Source organism: Vicugna pacos, chromosome 30 (genome assembly GCF_048564905.1).
Source record: "Vicugna pacos chromosome 30, VicPac4, whole genome shotgun sequence".
In the NCBI taxonomy this organism is placed as follows: Eukaryota; Metazoa; Chordata; class Mammalia; order Artiodactyla; family Camelidae; genus Vicugna; species Vicugna pacos.
In genome coordinates, this window is record NC_133016.1 from 4,872,582 (window position 1) to 4,896,612 (window position 24,031).

Consider the following 24,031-nt stretch of genomic DNA (forward strand, 5'->3'; position numbering starts at 1 on the left):
AGTGCTCTGGCTAATATAGTATTTAAGCAGTTTATTCATGCAGACCTAACATGAGACACATTTTGCACAGGCAAAAATAACTCATTCCATTTTAATGCCCATAATTGAGATTCTTCATTGGAAAATACGGTTATTTCTTATACGCTGAAATTTGAGAAACTCCATAGTTAATTGTAACTGAGAGTGGAAATAAAAGTTATAACCATAAAACCACCAAGGTCAAGTGAAGAAAGGGTAACTGTGAAAAGTACACTTTTAATGAAGGTATTATTTAAATTAGTTGACTTTTCTAAAGACAAGAAATAAACCTTAAAAGATAAATGTGTTGACATTTGTTTGGCTAAAAAAATCCAAAATACCAGATTCTGTGAAGCAATGAGACTTACCCACAAATTGCAAAGGACACAAAGAAGACGTTAATTGCAGTAACCACCCTTCACACGATCATGCAGAAACGTATCAGTGGATAAGCTGTCAAAGAAGCTATGTTTAATATTTTTATGAAAACAAAACAAAAAAAGAAAAGCTCTTCTCCTAAGGAGGTAGGAGACGTTGACTCTAATTATGTTCAGTGTGCTGGCTGTTTATTGGGAGGAAAAAAAGAGTTTTATTTAAAAACAAAGATTTGAATTACTTCAATGCTCACACTTTGTTTTTTTAACTCTATAATTTCAGTAGTCTGGGGGCACACGAACAGGAATTTAAAGGAGAGAATGCCAACAGTTTTAGCTTCAAATGAGGACTCATGGAATTACAGTCAACACCTGCCGCTCTCAAAGTTTCTACATCACACAGCCTATCACTTCCCCAATTCAGAAACATTCCGGCAGGCAAAGGTGATGAACCAGACCACGAGTAACTGACACTTGCATAAAATAACAGTGTCTAAAAGTGTCATTCAATTCATCCAGTGCAGAGATTCTTAAGAATGGCAGCAGAGTGACAAATGGGGTCTGTCTTACGACTCTGCAGTGTGAGTCTAATTAAAAATATGGGATACAATATAGGAAAATTTGCCCGATGCTGGTTACTCTGTATCTTTCAGATTTTGATTTTAAAAAGAAAACAACATGACAGCTTCTGCTTTCAGTATAGACATCACAAGAGGTCATCATGCCCACCCTCAGAACAAAAATAGGACGGATAAGTTACAAAATCACAAGTGTTTGTCCACCCATCGAAGAGCTGAGGATAAAAAAGAAACACAATAAAACTAAATTCCAGAAAATGTGAAGGCTTTGCTAGAAAAAGGACCATGACTGCTTTCTCTTCTTCTGGAATGTTGGGTGGGGGGGAATTTTGAAAGACAGAGGTAAGACAAAAAGGGCCTAAATTTTAATAAATTTGTAATATCCAGGTACAGGATGTCATGAAAGATTAGAATCCTGATGGGGTTCCGGTCAAAGACTGTGTCTGCTCAACCCACCACTGTTTCCCATGAACCCTCAACAGAGTGAACAACCCACAACCCTCCAAAGGCTGGGTCAGGGCAGGAGGGCCAAAGGAAGTCCCACTCTGCCACCCCAGTTGCCTGGGACATCCCAGTGCACGTGTAAAGCAGACGGACATCTGGGGGCACCAGGCAAACAAAGTTCTGACCAGAGAGTATTTGAAAGTAGTAATGAGTGCAGAAAAGCCACGAACCAACTCAATCACTATGAGATCCAGACATACCCTGGGTTAAGACTTTAAAGCTGAAAGGCATGTTTTTTCCTGGGGTAAATGATACTTTCATCTATAACCCCCTTTCACACACAACATTTAGAAGCACGAGATTCAGGGAGAAGCAGAAAAAAATCCACATTCACAGATGTGTGTGTTAGTGTCGCATACATGAGTCATAATATTGTTTCTTCCTGTGCCTTGTATGTCCAAATTTTATTCAGGACATTCTGTGTAAATATACCCATATAGACTACCGATGTTTAAAGCAAAAATGATAACAATATATTGTGATGTTTCTGACATATGCACACTTTTTAAAAACATACACTTTTTAAAGTTAAATTCAAAATGAATTATTTTCAGATTTGACAAGTAAGGTTAGACTCTCCTTTACATTCAATTTTTGTGTGAGAATAAATATTTAAATATAATACTCTGTTGAAGGGATGGTCTATGTTTTAAGAAAAAATTTTGAAATTCAAACAATTTTTGATGTTTAAGGGTAAAGAGCATTGCTCATATCCTGTACATTCATTTACATTTTAAAACTGAAAATAATAAGGTAATTTGATTTAAATATGATATGATATCCTTACTTCACACTATTCCAAATTCTGTTTTCAAGCTTTATAATAATAATACATTGTATCTTAATATTAGCGAGAGCTGTCAGTATAAATGGCATGCCAGTACTGCACATACATGGCTCCTTTATTCCTGTGAAAGCAAACATATACACCAGCACATATATTTTTTATTTGCTCTGAACACAATGCTAATATCAAATAGATGTAATGGGGCTGTTCTAATTAGGTAAAGAATTACAAAAAGACTCCTTAGGTAAGACACGGAAAGCTCACAATATAAAAGTAGCTACTGATAAATTGTACTTTATCAAAATTTCAATTTGTGTCATTCAAAAGACAATATGATAAAAAATGAAAAGCTACAGGCTGTGAGAAAATACCTGCAAAATATATATCTGACTAAATGCTTGTATCCATCATATATAAAGAACTCTCACAACTCAAAGGAAATCTAATAACTCAAAACAATTTGAAAATGTATTTACCGAAGAACAGATATTAATAGGAATTAAAACCATGAAAAAAAAGTTGAACAATACTAATCATTAAAGACACAAAAATTAAACTGAGGTGCCAGGACACTTGCATTAGAATCGATACCTTTAATAAAATCTAGTAATACAAAGTGCTAGCAACTCGAAGTCCCCTGACATTGTTCTGGGGAATGAAAAATGGTTTAGCCAGTTTGGAAAACTGTTTGGCAGTTTCTTCTAAAGGTAAACAGAAACATGTCATATGATCCATCAATCACACCCTTAGGTGTGTACCCAAGAGAAACATTAACGTGTTTATAACAAGACCTATGTGTGAATATTTAATACCCTTAGTGATAACAGTCAAAATCTGGAAACAATACAGACGCTGTTAGTGAGCAGGAAAAAAATATTGTGGTGCCTCCATAAAGTGAAATGCTCCTCGATAATCAATGAAAATGAATATTAAAAAAGTACAAAAAGGTTGATGTATTTTTCAAAGCATTACACTGCATGAAAGAAATCAGACATAAAAGCCTTCATAGTCTGTGGTCCTAATTCTACGACAATAAGGCTGAAATAATCAGTGAGACCCCCCCAAAGAGGGACAGGACACTGAGAGTGTTCTAGAGGAAGCATGAATAACTAGTGTTCAGAAACGTTAGAAGGTTTACAGATCTCCTGGGCTCTCATTACCAAAACAGAAGCCAAGTTTTGATTCCAAATTATACCTGAATGATTGGAAAGTTTTCTTAATTAAACATATTAACCTACATCTGACGTTTCCGAGTAAACAAGGCAGTGTGAGCTTCATAAAAGCAAAGTTACAGAGAACTACCTAGATTTTCCACCAATTTCATTCAGAACAACTTGATTTTACCTGTTTTATGTTATTATCCTGCCCAAAAATATTTTAAATAGTTCTTGATTCAAACCAGACCAAAGTAAAAATCTAACAATTATCTGCACTTCCTCTTTTCTCAGATGACGTGTTTATTAATGTATAATGTCCACACAATATAATCCATCAGTTTTCTGTCCTTCCCTTGTATGTGTTTTGGTAAATGTATCCAATTACATAACCACTACCACGATCAAGATGTAGAATATTTCTATCTCCCCGAAAAGTTCCCTTGTGTCCCTTTTGTACTCAGTCCCCTCCCCCCACCCACCGCCTCTTCCACTTTTGGCAAAACCTGGTCTGATCTAAACCCGTCTGTCCTCTGGTGTTTCCCTAGGAGTTGAGCCTCTGAATTCAAACTATTTCTTAGGGTTGATAAGACGGTGTGATTCTGCTGTGTCCAGGCTCAAGAGAAATTGTACTTATCACTGAGGATTTCTCACGCAAGCTGGCGTATTCTAGAGCAGCAAATTACTAAGCTATGTTTCACTTGCAAGTCAAGCTTTCAGTTTACTCACTAGGATCATCATCTTATCATTTATATTTTTATTTTATTTGGCATTTTTTTCTTTGCAGTTTTCACTAAGATTTTTCCAAGAACACAATTTTTCATTGAAGTACATAGACGTACAGAAAATAACAAAATTATAATCATCCGCTTGATGAGTTTCACAGAGGGAACCTATTCATGTAACCTGCACTCTGGGCAAAAATCAAGGTGTGATCATCACCAGATGCTTCCACGGGCCCTGTTCCAGTCACATTCCAACTAAGGTAACCACAATCCAAAATTCACCACCACAGAATAGATCTGCCTTCTTTTTAAACCTAACGTAAACAAATCTACACAGTATGTACTCCCTAATGCACAGCCTCTTTCTCGGTTGGTATTTTGTATGTGAGATTCATTCATATTTCCGTACAGTTGCAAAGTAGCCCAATGAATAAATATAAAATAATGAGTTTGTTTACCATATCATTTACACATGTTTGGGATCTCCTTCCATTTATGTTTTCATAAATAATGTGGCTGAAATATTCTAGGGAAATCTTCTGGTAAGATATGTGTACCTTTCCACTGAGCACACAAGAAGCTGAATTTCTGTGTAGAACATGCATGTCAACTGTAATGGACCCACTGAAAGGGTTTCTAAAGTCCCTATGCCCCTTTCCATTCCTTCCGATGCTGCAACAGAGTTCCAGTTGCTCCAAATTCTTACCAACACTTTGTCATTTCTATTTAATTTAGGCTTCTGCTGGATGGTAGGCAAGTAGGTCATTTTAATGTGCATATTCTAAGGATATGAAGGAGTTTGGATAATCACTAAACTTTTTATATTCTAGATGTGAGCAATTTCCAATTCATGAGCCCATTATATGCCTTCATATCCTGGGTCTTTTTACAATTTTCTCAATAATATTTATATTTGAAGCCTTGATTTCCTGCCCATATCTCTTCAAATTTATTTCTAGCTTTTGGTGCTTTGAGATTTTATAAGCAGTATTATAAAAATATAATCGTTTTTGTCAACTTCCTATGCATTTAATGAGTTTGATAAATTCACATATTAATTTTAGGAAATTTTCTGCTTATTATCTTCTATTATTATAGGTAGAAAATATGGCAAACAGGGTGCTTTTTAATAGATGTTTTTGTTCTTCATGCTTTTTCTTCTGAATTCCTTATTGCATTAACGAGGTCACTTGTGAAATACTGAAAAACCTTAGTCTTGAACTGGGGTAGAACAGTGGCTAATTTCAGTAATTCATCAGTAAAATTGATATGGGCCATAGACTTTTAGCTGGTATGAAAATTAAGAAAGCTCAATTTAGAAAATTAAGGGAGCTCAATTACATTTGTACTTTTCCACAAGTTTTTGTCAAGCGTAGGTACTGAATTTTACCAAATGTTGTTCTATGTACAGATTCACAGAGTGTAGAATCATGGCCATCAGTGTCTGGACGGTGGGGACAATGGCATGTTGGAGGAAGGGCACACATTTTCAGTTATTAAGGGGAATAACTTCAGGATCTACCATACAGAGTGGTAAATATAGCTAATAACACTGCACGTATACATGGAATTCACTGAGGGTAGATCTTAAGTGTTCTTAATATATACACATACAAAAGGCAATCACGTCAGGTAATGGATGGGTTAATTAACTTGATTCTGGCAATCACTTCACAATACATGCATATTTTAAATCATCAAGTTGAACACCCCAAATAGATACAATTTCATTTGTCAACTGTACCTCAATAAAGCTGGGCAAAAAAGAAAATTAAAGGGCACAGCATAAACTATCATCAACATAAGAGTTTTCAAATATAAATATTGAAATAAACTTACTGAATATGAGGCTGTTAATTACTCCTCAAAACAAGTCCATATTTTAACCTACATATAAGGAATTTATGTTATTTATTTGTTATAGTTTATCTGGTTTTCTTGCATTTTAATAACATCCCCAGGATGGTTGTGTTACCCTTTACAGCCACAACTGTGTGCACATCTGGAATATCAAAATGAGTTTTCCTAATATCATCTGCAAGTGCCATGTTTCTTTCATACGAGATCTAATAACTCGAACTGCGTTTGAGTCATGAGCTAGCAAGCAAGGGACGAGAAAAAGAGTCACTGAGTCCACACGGTTGTCAGATATATTTACTTTAAATACACTGTAAATCTGCTTCAACTAAAAAACCATGCCGATTTTTTAGGTTTGTTTTGTTCAAGTAGAAAATGCGATAGAGGTTAGTATTGAGCAATAAAATGTATTCTAAACAACCAGGTCAGACAGTATATCAGGATTATATGAATCCAAAGTGATACTTAAATTCTTAGGCTGGCTAGTCCTAAAATATCATTAAATGACAAAATATGGTTTTATGAAATTCATAATTTAATTACTTTAACAAAACCAAGCAGTTGCAATAATGCTTTACAAAAATGCATATTATATATGCCCATGTTTATATCATATATATGTATATGAGCATATATATTTTATATGGCATATGTCCACAGTGCCCACATTTCTTTGAATATATTCATCTATTATGGATTAGGGTTCATTCTTATTAAAATAATTAAAAATGTCTTGAATGATAGTTGGTTGATTCTTCATTCAACAAACACAATGGACAACATATGACACTTCCAGACTCTGAAATTGAAAGAGGAACCTGGACGTGTACGGCATCTCTGTACCTGCTACTTACAATCATTTAAAATATTTCATAATTAGAGGGCTTTTTTAGAAGACTTTGTAAAAGCCACCAAAGTTCGTATAAATAATCAGCATAATTATATACCTTAAGTTACTCATTTGACGCTTGAAAAATAAGCTCAAAGTTCAGAAAGCCAGTATTGGTAATTAATTTCATATTGGGTCTGAAACATCTTAGAATAGTATTATTTCATGTGGGAATAGTATAGAAGTGTAAGTGTCAGAGTTTTGGGGTTTTTTCCTTTTTTCGCAAGTACATATCACTCGGTCTATGTACACCCACCGTTGCCTCTCTTTACTTGTGTCATTTGTAATCTTTCCAGAACTGATCTGCCTTAAGGAGATGCAGTGAGAACAAAATCTATCATTAATACTTTAAAAACCTGGACCAGTCTAAATATCCAGTGACTATCCACGCCAATTGAAAACATTCACCTCTCAGTAGTCACTTTAATAGCCTTAGAAGGACTCACAGTAGTATAAATGGATTCCTTCCCAACTTCATGTGCCGACTTTATCTGCCCTTCTGATATAAAGATATATTTGTGTGGATAAAGGACACAATATAAAAGCCTCAGTAGCAATGGCGTGGTAAAGGGCAAAGAGCTGTTTTGGTCGCTGGAAAGCACAGGCCACCACCTCTCTGCCTATGGTTACAAGTCATAACACCCTGAAGGTCACTGTTTGCCATTGCTTCTAGTCACACCGATCCTGGGCGTGCTGCCTCATTAAAATCATTAATCTACTTCTATGCAGGCAGAGGGCAGGCTCCTCTGTTTAAAAAAATGTCTGAGACTTTTTATTTTTCCCCTAGCTAAATTAGATGTTTGAACGGAAGAAAATAATTAGATAAGTTTTAGCAACATCTGATTTGCAACTCACTGCAAGCATAGTCAAAGCAGGTCAGGAGCAAGGAAAGAAGAATTCTTTTAATGGGGGCTATTGATCTACGGGAAAGGAGCATGATTAAAATAGACCTTTGGAATTTTAGTTGCAAAGACATAGTGTATTCTAATTGCTCTAACCTTTGGGAATCTTCCGAAGGGTAACAGTGCTGTACAAAGGTTAAAACCGAGTTTAGGGTGGAGCTGTTTAACTGGATGTGACTGTGAGGCACAAGGAAGAGCAAGCCAATGCAAAATAAATCACCTATTTTTGTTTCTAACCAATTAAAGACAGATAAGCAAAGCAAAATGAAAACTTGGATTTAAATTTTTAATTGCTCCCAAAGGCATATTTAATACTGTGAAATAAAATTTCTACTTTACGGCAAGACAACAATTTAAATATAAAAAATTCTTCTCTGCCCTTTGGGCTCCCCTCTGTCTGCATTGTGTGTCTGTATCATACATCAACCAAACCTCTTCCACCAGCAGGGTTACCTGTTCAACCACAAGAAGCAACATTCTCCCAGCATCAACAAGACAGTTTCCCAAAAGATAACATTCCTTCTTGACCTTGTAAGGGGTCACATGACCCACCAGGATGAGGCTTAGAGCTGGATTATGTAAACTCAATAATATGTCATTTGATGTACAGCCCTCTGTCTCAAAAAACTTCTGTGTCTTGATTTCTAAGGAGTGAAGCAGTTCTCAGAGCTTTCTGAGATGCTCTTTCAGGGTTATAATCCTCAAATTTGGCTCAAATAGAATTTTTCATTTCTTTCTTAGATTGATTTTTTTTGGCAACAATACTAAGTATTAAAACTATACCACAGGAGACAGCAAAGTCTTAGGAAACCATTATTATTAAGGTCTCATTGGGCACAGCATAATAACTTCTTATGCTCCAATCAATGTGGACTGTTTTTTCTTCTTTAATTTTAGTTTTCGCAGAATTAAAGATATTTAATGGGTAGATCTAACATTTACATTTTTTAAATATTAGCAAAAAAATTTCAAAGACAAAATGCCCCAAATATGTTTCCAATACTGCTGTACATCAGAATTTCAAGATTATTAATATAAGGTTAATTCTTGAGCGTGTCAAGGAAAAGCTTCACTCAACAAAGCTAAACAGGCAAGGAAGATGCTACTCAAGACCACGGCATCAGGGGAGAGAGATCAAACTCAACCCCACTGAAATGACGGCTGCAGAGATTTGAGCACTGGAGTCAGTGAGAATAGAAGTCCTGGAAGAGATGGGAGGTGGGGGAAGACGGTCAAGGCGATTAGACCCCCGTTTGCTCACTGGTAATAATTGCAGTAATTGGTGAGTTAGGCTCCTCCCCCTCCAGGGAGAAGGGGAGGCAAGGCCTCTCTTTCTAGATTGCATTTCAAAGGGATGGCCTCCAGGTGCTTGAGAAAGACATCCCTGGGGTAGAAATTCACAGGACACCTGGAGAAGATTTGTATCTCAAAGGGACAGAGAATGTACATTTAAGCTTCTTCTAAAGCAAATGGTCTAAAGTTTTGTGAATGTGAAGGGAAAGTAAAAGCCATCTTGGGTAAAATGATTTATAATTATTCAAAAATCAGTCAGTTGGATCAATGATACCTATTTTCTCTCATTGTTTATACTGAATATGAACTAGAGTGGGTTTGTTTACTATAGGTCTTTGACGGGAAGCAGATTTTAGGATAATTTTTGCTCTCCCTTGTTAACAGGAACATCACATTGGAGTAAGAGAGCTCTCTGAAGGGGAGCTAGAGAGAGAGAGAACCCTCCAGTGCTCACCAGCAGGGAGAGGCAGGGAGGGGGAAGGGGATTAAGTACAAACTACTATGTGTAAAAGAAGCAAGCTACAAGGATACATTGTACACAACAGGGAATACAGCCAATATTTCATGTTGACTTTAAATGATGTATAATCCACAAAAATACTGAACTACTATTCTGTACACCTGAAATAAATATATCATAAATCAACTACAATTCAATAAAAGAGAAAGAAAATATATGAATTCCAAACACCTCCAGAAATTAATTAATTAATTAAAATGGATATTGGAGGCCATTAAGGAAGTGTGACTTATGCACATCTCAGCCTGGATGGAAGCTGGCCTTTGACCTGATGAAGTCACCCAGAACTACCACCAGAAACTCAAGATACTTATTGGACCCTTCTCCAAAAATAACTCATGACAGCCCATCTACGTACTGAACCCCTACCTTAAAACTGGTGAGTCCTTAAGGACAAACATTTTGTACCACACACGTCAGGATGTCAGAGTCCATCACAATTCTTTCTCTTCCTCCAAACACTCTTTCGGGGTTACCTGAATCTGCCTCCTGAATTGCAATGCTTAAGTCCCCAAACAAACGCTTCTTATTTGCATTACTTATTTTCATTGATACCACCCCCCCATCCTAAATGGTAACAGAGTAATAGCTAAGACTAATGAGACTAATTTGAGAGTACTGAATCTCAAAAGCAGCCTTAGAACTCCGACGTGAGACTACTGACTAGCGTCTTTTATGAAATTCAACTCTGGGGTCATTGACCGACTCGGGTGTTGAAGGAGATAAAGGACTCAATAAGGGAGAGACGTTACCAGACTTGGAGGTAAGATATTGATATTTCACATCCCAAGTATTTGCCTTTGAATACCTGTCCTTAGCCTTTTTTTCCTACCTTCTCTGGTGTAAGACAGGCAGGTAAATTTATCACTTTAATTTTACAGATGGAAGAGCTGAGAAACAGCTAATAAGTCAGAGAGTCCCCTGAAACAAGAGCCCCTGAAGCAAGGCGGTCAGAAAACATAGTCTTAAATACTCTGCTGTGTGAACAGAATGATTCCCCTCTTACAGACAAGGAATCTGAGATTTTGAAGCTCAGTGTCGCAAAAATCGTGAGAGTCAAGTTTGGTATTGTTTGCGCCACACTACCTCAGTGATATTTCTGCATTTCTGTATTTCACTACTCAGAGGTCTCAAACAGCCAATTATCATTTTTTTTAAGTTTTAAGTCTATCATTTTTCACCTCCTGAAATCTAACTTTCTTGAAACTTGTATTCACTTTCCGGGAAGGAATGTAAAAATTATGAAGAAGATGACAAAAGTAACGTGGAAGAGAATGAAGAGAAAGAAAATAATAAGACAGTTATTTTTGTGGGCCTATGTGTTTTCCAAAGCACAAAATCCTAATGAGAAACCAACCTGGAAAAAAACGATAATGGGTATTTTTAAATGTTGAATGCATTTATAAGTTATTTTTTCTACACTGTTTGCTCCTCTTTCTTTGTCCTTCTTTTCCATGTTTTCTGGCCAATTAGATATTGAATACATTGTAGTTTTGTAACTTTGAGAAATTACTGTGCAATTTCCACTGGGATAGCTTTGTTTCCTTCCTTTATTTTTAATGCCATGAACCATAATATATTCATACCAACTGCATGAGCATCAAAACATCTAAAAATCATAGAATAATGGGTAAAAATTATTGGGCAATTATTTTTAACTCTGAATCTTCTTTATAATTATTCAAACTGCATGCATATATCATCATAAAACCAATTAATTATCCTTGTGTGAAATTAAAAACAGGGATTGTCTTTAAAATTTTAAACCATGTTGTACCATTGTAGTAGAGTCAGAGTTCATACTCTAAACTGAATTCTTAAGCTTATTTACTAATTACAGAAAAAGTGCTTCTTGAAAGAAGTTATTCAACAGGTGTCCAAGTAAAGCTGATTGTCACAGGACCTTCTGAGCCACATAGTTACATTCGTCACCCCCCACTCCCCCAACAAGCCTCCAAACAAGCAAACCAACAGTGCCTCTGAAAGCTTTTAAGACTAACATGAGAACTCTTTCTTGATCAGTGGCTTAAACTAAACTGATATTTTCAAAAGATGAGCTTTATGGGTAAATTCTTCTCTCAGGTTTGAACAGAAAAAAATCATTTTGCTTTAGTTAAAAGAGGAAAACAATCAGAAATTTTTAAAAAGGTACTGAATTGCTTCACAGGGAAAGTGTGCATTACTGATATAGTTAATAATGAATTTTAATCATAAATAAAAGCTTAAGTGAATTGACAGATACAAGCAAGATCAGCTTGATTACTAAATACATTAAACCCAAATGCTTTTTATACCAGTGATCTCTAGTATTTAAAGTCATTCTTAGTGGGGAGGGTATAGCTCCGTAGTAGAGTGCATGCTTAGCTTAGCATGCACGAGGTCCTGGGTTCAATCCCCAGTACCTCCATTAAACAAACAAACAAACAAACAAATAAGCTGAATTACCTCTGCCCTAAACAAATTTTTAAAAAATTAAGTCAGTCTTCTTACCATATAACCCAGGAATCTCACTCCTGGGCATATATCCAGAAGGAACCCTACTTCAAAAAGACACCTGCACCCCAATGTTCATAGCAGCACTATTTATAATAGCCAAGGCATGGAGACAGTCTAAATGTCTATCATCAGATGACTGGATAAAGAAGAGGTGGTATATTTATACAATGGAACACTACTCAGCCATAAAAACCGACAACATAACGCCATTTGCAGCAACACGAATGTTCCTGGAGAATGCCATTCTAAGCGAAGTAAGCCAGAAAGAGAAAGAAAAATACCATATGAGGTTGCTCATATGTGGAATCTAAAAAAAAAATAAATAAATACAAAACAGAAAGAGACTCATAGACATAGAATACAAACTTGTGGTTGCCAAGGGGGCGGGGGGGTGGGAAGGGACAGACTGGGATTTCAAAATGTAGAATAGATGAACAAAATTATACTGTATAGCACAGGGAAACATATACAAGATCTTGTGGTAGCTCACAGTGAAAAAAAATGTGACAATGAATATATGTATGTTCATGTATAACTGAAAAATTGTGTTCTACACTGGAATTTGACCCAACACTGTAAAATGACTATAACTCAGTAAAAATTTTTTTTAAAGAATTAAGTCATTCTTTTATCAGAGGGCATAGAAAATATAAGATAAATTAAAAGATGCTCTTCACTTTAGCACTTGAAAATACACGATTTATTGGTATAATTTAAATGAAGAGTGGGATAACTAGCTAATTATTAAAGCTTCTGTGGAGTCTATTCCAGGCATATATATTAGAAAAAGATGCTATATAATCTAAAAGAACTCCTAAATGCCACATCATGTTCTTGCAGAGTGCACGGCCAGACTTTTAATAGCCCGATGGTGACAGTGCAAATGCATCTAAGGCCAAAGCACATGCAGAAGCAGCTAATTAACATCAAACACTAATTAGTCCCTCAGTATTTAGCAATGAAGTATCAGCAGCTGTCTTAGATGCCATATGCTAATTAGCATTAATAAACTTCAGAAATAACTGTCTCCATTGTTCTGTGTCATAATACTCCCTCTAATTGTACTTCGGAGAGCATCGCCTGTAAATGGTAGCAAGCGTTCCATAGCATCGCGTGAAGTCTAATGAGCAATTTACTGTGACTTGTGTCATTAGAAGGGACTATATACAGGAAAGAGTAGAGATTAACGCCAATTTTTTAAATTCATAGTTAAGTTGTTGGCTGGTACTTGTGTCTCCAACTATTCAAACATTCAAACAGGGGAGATTGTTACTTTGGCTCCAGATAATCTTCAGGACCATAAAACGTGAAGTTTAATAGAGAGATGGCCAGCGTTCCTGCCTCAGCCAGCACAGCACCTCTGTTTTCAAAGTCCAGTTGTAGCCTTTCATTGGAAATCGTCTGTGCCATCACGCTGGAGAAGCCGGAAAAGTCAGGAGGGAGAAAGAGCATCTTTCTTTGGAGAGAAAACAACTCCCATTTCCCTAATGTCAGCAAAAGTCGGCAGAACCTCTTTGATAGGGTGATCTGAAGTAAACACAGAAGATGAGCATTAATGATCTTGGAAAAATGCTTAACATTCCAGAATTTTTCACTGGTTATTGTTCCATGAATGAGACAGCAAAATGCAATATCATGACAGTGGGGTGGATGCCTGCAAATGCATTACTACCACAGACCGTGGGGTATGGTTCTCGACCTCAGGAAGCCGGTCGTGCAGTTAAAGGGTAATAATACATATGTAGTTTCCTAATCAATCAGTCAATATAAAAGAACGCGTTTTGGAAATTATAAAAAACTACACATAACTGGAACATTTTTAATAATTGATGAAACAATATAGGACCACATAAACTAAGGCATAAACACATATTCAGCTAATGGTACAACAGTCACATGGTCTTCTATCATCACTTATTTTTTACTTGAAAAGAAAAACCAATAATTGGAAGTAAATTATTTAGAAGTTTACCAGAAATTAAACGAATCGTTTCTTTTATAATTACTGTAAGGATTTATAATGCACATGTTTGTGTTATTTGCCACATCTGTCAGTAATGTGTAAGTCTCCATTAACACCCCTGCTAAATTATAAAAACACTTAAAAGTTTTTATTCTCATTGATCCTGATTAATTCTTTAACAGTAGATACTTGGCTCATTCTACCTCAAACCATATTTTAAAGGAATCATAGTCCTTATTACTGTATGACATTTTCATGTAACTACTACGAACTTTAAATCATTTAATTTGCTCTTTTAAATTCTAGCCAATATTCAATTTTAAAATAATAACAAAAGAGAAAATGTTGGTTATTAAAGAATACCAAAAATATCTCCTTTCATGATATTCATCCTGAAATCCCAATAATTCTATTGTCTTTGGATCTTAACTTTTAGAAAGAATTATGTTCTTTCTTTGCTCTGGCCACTAGGAGCTTGGAGACAAATCTTGTGTCTTCCTTTACTCCATGAGATCATATTGTTTATATTTATCTGCATAAATATTATCTCTGATTATTTCTTTATCCGTTAAGTTTACTGTTCTGATTTCTCTATTATTTTAATTGATTTTATCCTTTGGGATTTTATATAAATTTTTAAGTTGCATTCTAATTCTTTGTGTAAATTAAATGGAAACAACCAAAATTCTATCAATTTCAAAATGGAACTAACTTAATTTGCAGCAAAATTTCATTAATTTTGATCATTTATGTTGACTCCTACAGGAGCTTGCTAAAACTTATTCCTGTGAAGCTTGCCTTAAATTCACAAATGCTATATTATAAGGGCATAAAGCATATTTAAGAACCCATTTTAAGGGCTTAACAGGAATAACTGTCATTAATAAAATTTAAATATTAAGAGTAAGATATTTTACAGAGAGAAGTTTGAGACAATGTATCATTGGATATTATGAAACATCGTTACAGAGGGCCATCCACCCACCCTTAAAAAGATGGTTTATATTTTACAGTTAGTATTGAGATAGGGCAACTGTAGGCTTAGGAGAAAGAAAGAGAGGTGGCAGTGGGGGAGAGTCGGAGAGAAGGAAAGGAGGGGAGAGAAAGAGAGAAGGCATGCCATTGGTTTTGCTGCTGGTGCATAAAGCACTCCCAAGAGCCTCCATCCTCTGGATCGTCTTCAACAGGCTCAGGAAGCTTTGATTCCGTGTTATTTGATGATTTCTCTTGCCTTGGTCAACTGAAGTGAGGCAGAGTAGCTACCTGGCAATGTTTGATCTTGGAACGTGAGTACTTAATAATCCGTATTAGCACATCTTGTTTTGTAAGGTCCTTCTGGAACATTAATCATCATAACCCGACTGGTTGACTGAGTTTCGGCAAGTTCATCTTCATCTTCATGGGCTGGGATGTCTCTTCATGTTAACCTTGTTATCACTGCTATTAACAACAGTTCAAATGTATTGAAATCTTTCTATAAATTGGACAAGATATTAAATATCATAAATATTGGATCACTTTCCATTCTTGGAACCTCACTCTTCAGTAGATATAGTTCCTCCTCCTGCTCCTCTTCTTCTCATTATTATTGCTAAAGTCCAGATGATACAGTTTAGGAAATGAGAGGGCAAACAACTGACTCAAAGCTACACAACCAGCATAACCGTGAACTGAGAACTCAGGGAGTAGATTCACTAAACTCACTTCATAATCAACTTATATAAACACTATATTGGACTATTTTCCTCCAATATTTTCAGATAACTAACCATCGTATATAAAAACCAGTCTGTCCACAGTGTTTTTATTTGCAATCCACTCATTGTATTTTCTATTAACTTGATTTAACCATTAGCAAAAGTTAATTTTATTTTTAATGTAATTATTAGGGGTTTGTACATTAAAAACCTAAATCTATGTATATATGTGTATATGTATATGTATGTTCCTCTACAGGATTAGCAGTTACTATGAAGAAAGTTGTTATTTCTTGCCAAAAGGTGCTTTATCCTATAATCTATGGATTCATCGAAATGTTTGTATAAATGCACGTTCATTGATAAGTATTCATAGCATATATATGAGTTTCTTTGTTAATCAAGTCTAAAAGGGTATAAACAAGTGTAAGTAAGAGCTGCATGTCTTTATGGATTGTGAAATAAATATACCTTTTCACCAACTATGAGTGGTTTTCTCAACATTCGTAAATAGAGGTCAGCATAATTGTATTATTCCTTCTTATAAATGAGAAACTGGTGATTCAGAAATGCAGCGTGAAATGTCCCCAGATCTTTCTGGGTAACGATTAGTGCTTATGCTGGCAGACTGACAGGTGGTGTCAGTTCGTCTCCACCGCTCCACATGCTATGTACCACCTGCAGGGCCCGTGACGGCAGGACCTGCGTGAGTTACTCATCTTTGCAGCCCCAGGGCTTAGCAGTCACCCTCACAGGGGACTCAGAATATAATTGGGCCCTGAACTGAAAAGTGCCAAATAGTAGAAAATATATAGTACCTTTTACTTAGAAAATATATTTAACTTCCTTGAGAGAATATACTAAAATCCCCAAACATAAAGAAGTGAAGTGCCTACCAAAACAGGGAGGGTAGTTTATGGGAAGAAATAACTTCTCAATTTAAAAACATTTTTAAAATATTTAATCTCATGTAAATAATGTAAGTAGCTTTGAGCATTATATGAATGCTGTCATAAGGATTCTGGACTAGAATTTACCTTTTCATAGAATATATGATTCAAATCACATAAAAATGACACACCTAGGGGATTTTTTTTTTCTTTAGAAGGAAAATATATCTTATTTAATAGACAGGGGGAAAAACATTTTATTCTACCTTATAAGAAAATAAAATGTACAAATCCTTTTTCCCCAAATTCATTGCTTATTCTGTCCAAGTACTCAATTATTCCAGCTCTTAAACAAGAGAAGAGATTTTCAAGGTTATTTATGCTGTTTTATTTTAGTTCTTAAGGAAATGAAATGCAACTGGCCTTATTTACAAATGTTATCATATATCCAGGAGTGTCCAGGAGATTATTTAGATGTCAATTATTACATTTTTACATTATTTAACTGAAGACTGGTTTTCTAATTTGTACATGTTTGGAATCTAAATTAGCAATCTTGTGATGCTCTGCTTAGTTTGAAATAAAGAAAAGAAAAGAAAATCAAACTATTTGCAGGTTTCCTGAATGACCAGCATATAAATAAAATAAAAATTGAACATCATCATTAGAGCTGGTCTCTTTTGCAAAACACCAGATCCACATTTGTTATTTTTATGGTTTTTCCTTCTTCCTATTACTGACATTAAGAATGTACGATTCAGGTAAAAACCAAAGAAACACATACTTCCCAGCAAAATAAATAACTTTAAGTTTTTTTAATTTCATCAATAGGCTTTTAAAATCATTTTGTCAACTTATGACAATTTCAGTATTCTCGTGTGTATCTTTTATAAGCATACAGCCAGACACCGATGGGTAACAACATTTAACATAAATATTAAGATCTGAATTAGATGAACTATTCAGCATTATTTGGGGGTATCTGTGGCATATATTATTAGTATTCTAAGAACCTCCCACTTTTTCTTTCCTGTGCACTCAGGATTGCATTTTCAGATGAATAAACCCCGAGGATGTAATCCACAGCATGGGGACCACAGTTAACAACACTGTATTACATATTTGGGATTTGTCAAGAGAGTAAATCTTAAAAGTTCTCACCACAAAAATAAAAAGAACTTTAACTATGGGAAGTGATGGAAGTGTTGACTAACTAGTCTTACTGCAGTAATCATTTCATAACGTATGCAAATACCCATCACTACACTGTATACCTTAAACTGACACAATATTTTATATCAGTTATACCTTAATAAAGCTGGGGGACGGGAGAAGCAAAAGAAAAAGAAATTACATTTTCCCTCACCTTTGAAAGCGGGACCATCATCTGGCTTGCCTTAGCCGATGAGATTTGGCTGAAATCATCCTGCACCCACTCCAGGTGGAAGTACTTAAGAGCCTGTAAGGATTCACTGTCCTGTTCGACACGGCCCCTTCCCCTGTGCTGGTCAAGCCATCTCTCCTTTTGAGACGGGCTCTTTCTAGCCTGCATCTCTGAGCAACAACAATGAGCAGATAGCCTAGAAGGATCCACATTAGCGTGTATTGTGAGTGTGTTTTAAAGCTTAATTATTTTAAGCTCCTGATATTTGAGAATCATTTCTTCTCACAACATAACCTAGTCTAAACTGATCAGCACAGTTATTTTTAACTGCCTTAGTTTTCTATTAAATTTATTTTTCATATAGACTTTATGCATAAATGTCTTTTGCCTGAGAAATAATTTATTTTTTTATTTTGCATGTTCATATAAAGTATTTGTTTTGTTTCTGTGTAGTATGTTCTATTTGTTTTTAAAAAAATTCCTGCTATTAGTGTAGATTATACACAAGTGATTAGCCAAAACAGACAATGGACCTAAGATAAAAATGAAAACAAAAAGTGCTCATGGAACTGAAATGCTCTATATCTTCGTTGAAGTAGTGATTACAAGAGTATATCCATTTGTCAAAACTTGTTAAACAGTATACTTACAGTAAAATTTGTTTTTTGCATAATCTAAATTTATTAAATTAAAATTTTACTGAATATAAATTATATTTCAGTGAATGTGAAAAATAAAAGTTTAAAAGTAATCTTGTATCAAACAAAATAATTGCCCTCATTTATGAGAAAAAGAGAACACAAATTTCTTAAAATCAGTAATTATTTTATAATGTGATTTCCTTTTTCTTTCCATAGCACCATAGAATCTTTTTGGTCACTACACACAGCATTTTTCCTGATATATTCATTTTGAAAGACTTGATGGAATTATTACTATTGTTTTTGTGTATTCACATTAGTTGAACTCACGTTGCATACGCATATAGAACACTTATTTTTTTCTTTCAAGTAATTGGTCTTAACCACAAATATGTTTATAATTTCTCTGAATTTGCAAATATTCACATGCATAAGTTCTGAACTATAACACTGCCACTAAGATGGCCACTTTTAGTCAATTTTATAAAAAATGCTTTTCACAACAAAGCATGATGACAAGAATAAATATGTTAATATTTTTGCCACTCATATAAGGGGTAAGAAAATTTGGCAATCTAAACATTCTATTTGTTCCAGTGGTATAGTTTAATTAATGTACAAGGCACTTAGCAAATTCTCGGCAAAAATCTTATTTTTTTAACTGTCTTTCTCATACTGTGGTAGAGACACCGAGGACCCCCGAAACCCATTACCCAAGTCCTCTGAACACACAGGAGTGTTGCAGTCACCGGTGGTTCACAAGGAGCAGGTGCCTGGTCCTGGCTAGCGGGCTGTGAATAATGAGTGTCAATTTCAGGCCAAAGAATTTATTTTCCAGTGGGTTGTTCAGTCTTTCCTCTTCTCCTAACATCTCAACCAGGGGAGCCCAGTGCCCCAGGATGCTTCGTCTCTGTCAGCCCTTATCACCAGAAGGACAGGTGCCCTGGAAAGTCGCTGGTGCTGAATTTGAGCTCAAAAATAAATGTTCGATGCTTTCAACCATCTAGGACTTCATCATTTACTGTAGCATAATCTAGTCCTATCCTGACACATGCAGAGACACAGGACCTGTGTTTACTCTCGACTCATAAAACATACGCATTTCAGTCACCTTAAAAATAAGCCTTAAACCTCAACTCATTTAGGAAAACAAAAGGATCTTTAAAACTCGAGTAGAGCATTTTATTGGTCCATCACTTCCCTTTTTCATATGTCCCCTAATGCCATAAAGTTTTTCAAATAAATCGTAGGAGTAACCTCAGAAAGATAGTGGGATAGGATGTCCTATGTCCTCTTCCCTCTGCAGGAACATGGATGAAACAATATCTAGCCCAAAATATTTTATGAGAATTTCAGAACTCAGTTAAGGTTCCTTGGCAACACACTGGAGGAGCACAAAACTGAGGGGAAAATGCTTTGAAATGGGTAAGAGAAGCAGTTTATATGTGAGACTTTATCCATGATGGCTCCTCCCCCAAAATTCTGTAGCTCAGCACTTAGATCCACTTAGCCCAGGATTTCTCTTTCATGGGAAGGAGTGAGCGAAGCATCCACCTGACATCCCCAGCCTTTCGGTTTGCTGCCCAAAGGCATCACTTCTGTCTTCCCTCACTCAAAGTCCTGAGGCTACAGGCATCGTTAGAATGCTGGGGTGGGGGTGGGGCAGCTCAGAAAGGGGACGGGAGCTCTCGGCAGCCTCACAGCACTGCAGGACTGGGAGAGGGTGCACAATCCTGAGATCCGTCCTTCAGGACGGAGGGAGGGAAGAAGAGTTTGCACCCAGCCCCCAGTACTCCAGTGTATTCCTCTAAGTAAAAGAGGAGGGCGGTTTACAGCCACCATCTGCATCAGATACTTCGCAAGAACTGAGACCAGAGCAAATGAGGCAGACGATGACTTCAACATCACACTTTAAAATAAGTGCTAGGTTTGTCCACTGTCACCAGCATCATATTTTATGAAAACTCCTAATAGCAACCTCAGTGTCCATCAACAGATAAATGGCTAAAACACACACACACACACACACACACACACACACACACAGAGGAATATTACTTAGCCATAAAAAGAATGAAACTCTGACATTTATAACAGTGTGGAGGGACCTAGAGGGTATTATACTTAGTGAAATAAGTCATAGAAAGATAAACACTCTATATTATCACTTATATGTGAAATCTAAAAAACAAACAAAGGGGGAAAAAAAACCAAATGAATACAACAAAAAAGTAACAGGCTCACAGATATAGAAAACAAAATAGTGGGTACCAGTGCAGAGGGACAAGGGGAGAGGGCAAGACAAGGGTAGAGGATTAAAAATACCATATGATATCACTCATATGTGGAATCTAAAAGAAAAAGAAAATAGAGGACACTATGAACTCGTCTACGAAAGAAACAGACACACAGACACAGTTAACAATCATATGGTTACCGGGGAAAGGGGGTGGGAAGGCATGCATTTGGGAGTTTGAGATTTACGAATGTTAGCCGCTACATAAAAATAGATAAAAAACAAGTTTCTTCTGTCTAGCACAGGGAACCATATTCAATACCTTGTAATAACCTTTAATGGAAAAGAATATGAAAATGAATTTATGTATATATATACATGACTGGTACATTATGCTGTACACCAGAGGTTGACATATTGTAACCAACTACACTTCAATTAAAAAAGAAAAAATTTAAACAATAATAAAAGAAATACAAAGTACTGGGTATGAAATAAATAAGCAACAAGGATATATTTCACAAGGAAAATAGCCAATATTTTATGTTAACTTTAAATGGAGTATAATCCACAGAAATATTGAATCACTATGTTGTATACCTTAAAGTAATATAATTTTGTAAATCAACTATCCTTCAATAAAAAATAAAGAAAAAACAGTTCTCTTTTCCTCATAATCTGCCATTAATCATTCCTAAATTAAAATTTAGAAGGTTGTAAACATTGGTCCTGGAACAAAAGTAAAGGCAAAGTGAGATATACTCCTCAAGATTTCTTAAAGGAATTAAACGTATTAAATTCCATGGATTCTGATACACCATTTAAACTTATAACTTGATGTAACTGTTTTTACCTTTATTTAGGATTAAATATATGTATTTTATCCTTCTGAAACTATACGCATATAATCAAAAGCTATACTTGGTGTTATAAGTGTTTCAACATTAAGTTTCCTGCAATTAAGAGAATCACAATAAGACAGATATCCATTTTTCTGGAATTAGGAGCAGTAGTTTTTAGTTCACAAAATAATCAAGTAATTAAATCCATGTCTCCTGTGCCTAAGCCTGGTTTCAAAGACGAAATTAAAAACTGAAAGCTGGGTAGTTCTCAAAAATTAAAAAAAGCTAGACAACAGATAAGAAAAGCAGCATCTGAATTGCTGGCAATAAATCTTGTAAATTCACCCAAATGTTAACCTGAAGAAAATTGCCTGTGATGTTCCCTGGCTGTTTGGAGAAGAGGGCCAATATTCCATGTGCTACACCACTCATCTCCTCGCCACGGTGACTTAGCTAAACACAGGGCTTGGAGAGTGGACTACTGGGTGATTCTAAAACAAAGAACATCAAGAATGAGTTAAACTCAAGATTGTATGTTTTAAATTGTTTTCCCGAAACATGGTGGAGTGCATAATTAAAAAAATAAATCTTGTTATCTCTGCATTCATGAAGCCTTTCAGTGGACACATCTCAGCAGGGACCTCCTGTGTTTTACTGATTTCTACTGATACATCCCCTGCTGTGGTTGCTACAGCTGCCACCCAAAGCCTGTGTATGAATCGTGGCCATTCAAGTGACTCTGGATATAGGACTTTCTCTCTTAGATACAGATCTTTTGTGCTGTCTTGAGATGTTTCATTAATAAAACTAAGAAGAATCAGTACATGATTACCTTTTTTGTGGTAAAAGCTTCAGTTGAGTAAAAATCTACTTTCATGCTTTGAAAGTTAATATCAGAACCTCAGTTTGGGCTTGTGTGGTAATTTGTTTGGTGTAATCATTATCCATGGGCAGAAAGGTGAACTTATTTATTGTATATATTGATTCTGTGTCTATTCCATCCTCTGTATCAACTTCATTTTCTATTATAAATTATTAAATTAAAACCATTTCTCCCTCCTCCCCCCAGGTTCAAAGCTGAAAGAATTCCTAATGGCCAAAGAATTTTGAGCAACAAAATGATGATAGTATAGGGTTATAATCTTAAGAATAAAATTAATGTCCATGAGTCCATACTGATATAAATAATAAATAAATGGTAGATAAGGGATAAATTTTCTCTAAAGAAGATTTCTAAATAATAAATTTAAAAGATCAAGGAAATAGATTATCACCATTGGAACACTGCAGTGATAATTGCTATAGGAAAGTTCTATGGATTAATGGGAAAAAAAACTTTCTGTAGGCAAACTTTAAGGAAAAAAGAGTATATCTGCATATCCTCAAGGTTTCTCCTCCGAAGTGTTAACTATCGTGGTACATATGTTCCCAAATTCCTTGCTACTTCTCTCTCTGGGAGGTTATTTCCTCTCCTCTCAGAGCATCCTGGGGTTAGCCACTGACTTTTAACAAATGGGGTATGAAGAAAAAATCAGTACCTTTACAGTGGAGAGATCTGGTGGACACCACCTTAGCCAAGTGATTCGTGTTCTACAGCAGGTAAAGCTGGTACCTCGCACCTCTTCACAGAATGTTATACTGAGAGCACTCCCCTCTTTGGCATTTTCCACAAAATTTCAAAAACTCTAATCATGAAAACACATTAGACAAACCCATGTTGAAGGAAAAGGTCAATACTTCTCAATAGTGCCAAGGTCAATAAACAAAAGGAAAGACCAAGAAAAGAACATACATTGCCGAAGAGTAAGAACATGTGATGAAAAAAAAAAAAAAAAGCAATGCCATATCCTGTATTGGATCTTGGATTGGAAAAGCATTAGTGAAAAGCCTTGTAGAAAATAAATAATGTCCTGGTTCAGTTAACAATGTTGTATCAGTACTAAATTCTTCCTTTTGATATGTGTACAATGGTTATTTAAAAGACACTATTGGAAGCTGGGGGGGTGGATAACAGGAGCTTTATGTACTGTCTTTACAACTCATCTGTAAATCTGAAGTTATTTTGAAATAAAGATTTTTTTTAACAATGGGCTTTTTGACTACATACAAATATTTTACTTTAATGTATATGACAAATTACAAACACTGGTTGCACAGAGATGTCCCTTGCCAACTCTCAAAGAGCGTTCATTTTTATATAACCATATTTTTCATGAAAAATGTTTTCTTTATGGCTTAGAAGAAGATTCAGAGGTAAGGTAGCCTGGCAATGATATAGACT